Here is a 2,743-nt window from a genome sequence, read left to right as displayed (position 1 = left end):
CTTAGCAGTAATATCAGCTAAATCCTTAAGATGTGCTGAAAGAATTCTAGATTTTATTTGTTTGTTTTGTAAAATCTCCATAATATTTTGCTGAGAGCATTACTCACTTTTCTTCCAAAGGATTTGAGTTTTGCATCTCAAACTCTTTTTAAAAGAGTTTTACTGATGGTGCAGTGTTGATCACTCTACTTCCTGTCTCTCGTTCTCACGAACACTAAATCATCACAGCTTCACCCCCACTGTGATTGCCCTTAGTGTTTCATTAGAACTAGGAAAACTCAATTAGTCTATATTTATGAGGAAATCTCTCTAGGAATAGACTACGTCCCTCCCAAATGGTGTTTGCGTACGTAGAGTGACAAAACTTGAATTCTGCTTACAGTTCACTTAGATTAAACAATGGACTTGCTGCTGCCTACTTTACCTACATTTTGCAGGGATTGGATGACTTCTGTTTAAGACGTAAAACAAACGAAAAACCTACTTTGTTAACATAAGTGAAGTTAAAATATGAGACAGTCACAATTATTAAGATTCATAACAATAGGGATCCTTTGTTTCATATATTTGTTATATAATTTATTCAGAATCTGTAGGAGATAGTGCTAGCTGTCAGAAAAACCCATTCTCTCATTTTTATAGGACATGCAGCTAGACGACGTTTTGTAGCCTCTTTTGCTCTTGGGTAGGGCCATCTGCCTTAATTTTAACTACTGGAGTGACAGTGGAAGGGAGGTGTGCCCCGAGGCTTGTCACACTGAAGCTTTCCATGTTTGGGCTTTCATACTTTTTCCTTCTCGAATGGCTTCATACAGAAAATGACATCCTTTTGAGGATGATGTAGCCACTAGGTGAATGAACTTTCGGTGCCTGAATGAGGAAAGTTTATCAATGACAAACTGAATCTTTCATTTTCCTGGAAAATAAAAGTGTAGGTCTGTTTCTATCCCAAGCGTAGTCATCTATAATTGATCAGGGCTTATTATTTTTTAAGTGGTTTCCCATGTCTGTAACCAGGGGTAAAGGAGGAGGGGGATATTATTTTTGTACCATTACAGATGTCAGAGAAATTATAAGATTTTTACCTGAAACGCCACTAAATGCTAACTGTTTGGGTTTCAGAGTTATACTATCTATGGCTAACTATTAGTAAAATTTGACATAGATAGGGAATTTTGTAAATATCAGTAAGAACAAGAAACAGTAAGGTCTGTGTATAGCTGATATATTATTATAGTTCTTTGCTAAGAATATTAACATTCTCACTAAATTACCTCTGTCCTCCAACTGGTCTTGATTCTGTCATAACTGATGAGGGTTCATATGAATGGTTAGCAGAGAAAAAGATACATACTTAAGACTGATTGATTACATACTTAAGCTGCTTTTCATTTTTCATTTTTAAAGCAGTCCTAGTTTTTCCAGTTTTAAGTAGTTACAAATGGTATCACATAAAGCTTTACCAAAAGATAAAAAGGACAATTTAAATAAATGCAATATTGTATGTTAGAAGTAGATGAGGAAGCTCCTTGAGAATACCCAAACAACATGAATGTCTTGAACTTCATAAATCATGAATACGTTACTATAAACATGTGAGTGCCTGGAAAATTCTCTGTGCTTCTCTGTGTGCTGTGTGTCCTACAGTGTCTCTCTGGCCTCCCATACATACATAGATCCATTGATGTCAGAAGAGTACTTTGTACTCAATTTTTGGTCCTCTGTTTTTTTACATACATGCTAATTTCCCTGGCTATATATAGCTAAACGTCTTTGACTATGGAAAATGTGATCACTTGTATTGACTTAACAATATCATTTAGGGCTTTTTAGGCTCTTTCTTGCTCCACACATTGGCTTTCAAAGCTTGAAACTTAACAAAATCCTCAATATGATTGTTCTCAGGTATAGCCCACAAAATATAGAAAAAAACAATTATCCTATCTATACCATACATTATTAGTAACTCCAAAGTACACTATCATCAGTCTACTGGAATATTCTCCCCTTCCCCTGACTCATAGCAAAATCCATCCGGTTTCTCTTTTACAGTCAGTAGATTAAGTTTAACCTAAATTTTAAATTTAGTTTAATTTAAATATTTAAGTCCCTTATTCAAAGTAAAAGTGTATTAATAGCTATACCATTCCTACATTTTGTCGTATCGAAGAAGTTATTCAGAGTTTATAAACTTGATCATAATTTATTGTCTTCATAATGGGAACTTCTATGTGACTAAATAAGGTTTTTAACGCATCATGAAATCCCCTATCATAATAAAAACATAAAAAGTAAATGAACACAGATGGACATCAACAGAAAAATTCCATTTCAAACGAAGCTAAAATAATGTTTTTCCTTAAAAATACTTAATTTTTCTCTGCATTTGATTTATTTCTATTTAATTTTACCTGAATAATTTGGAATAATGTGCAGTTGATAATGGCACCTTCTTCCTGATGATCAACAGGAAGACACTCATCTTTAATGATATCATCAATATTCCTTTTCACAGAAAACCTTTAGACAAAACTAAAGCTTTTGTTCATTTACTATCATTTAGGATATCTAAATTTTGTTTTCAGAAAAGTCCTGCACTTTAACATTCAGATGATATATTTAAATATGTGAATTATATATATTAAACAAGGTGGGAATGAGATTTAGCTAACAAGCATTTGTTGTCCCTGTGGTACTGACCTGTTCAGAACTACTTAGGCATACACCATAGTTCTTTATGCTA

Source organism: Panthera onca, chromosome D4 (genome assembly GCF_046562875.1).
Source record: "Panthera onca isolate mPanOnc1 chromosome D4, mPanOnc1 haplotype 2, whole genome shotgun sequence".
Classification (NCBI taxonomy): domain Eukaryota; kingdom Metazoa; phylum Chordata; class Mammalia; order Carnivora; family Felidae; genus Panthera; species Panthera onca.
The sequence above is the reverse complement of the archived record's forward strand: the minus strand, read 5'-3'. Positions refer to the sequence as shown.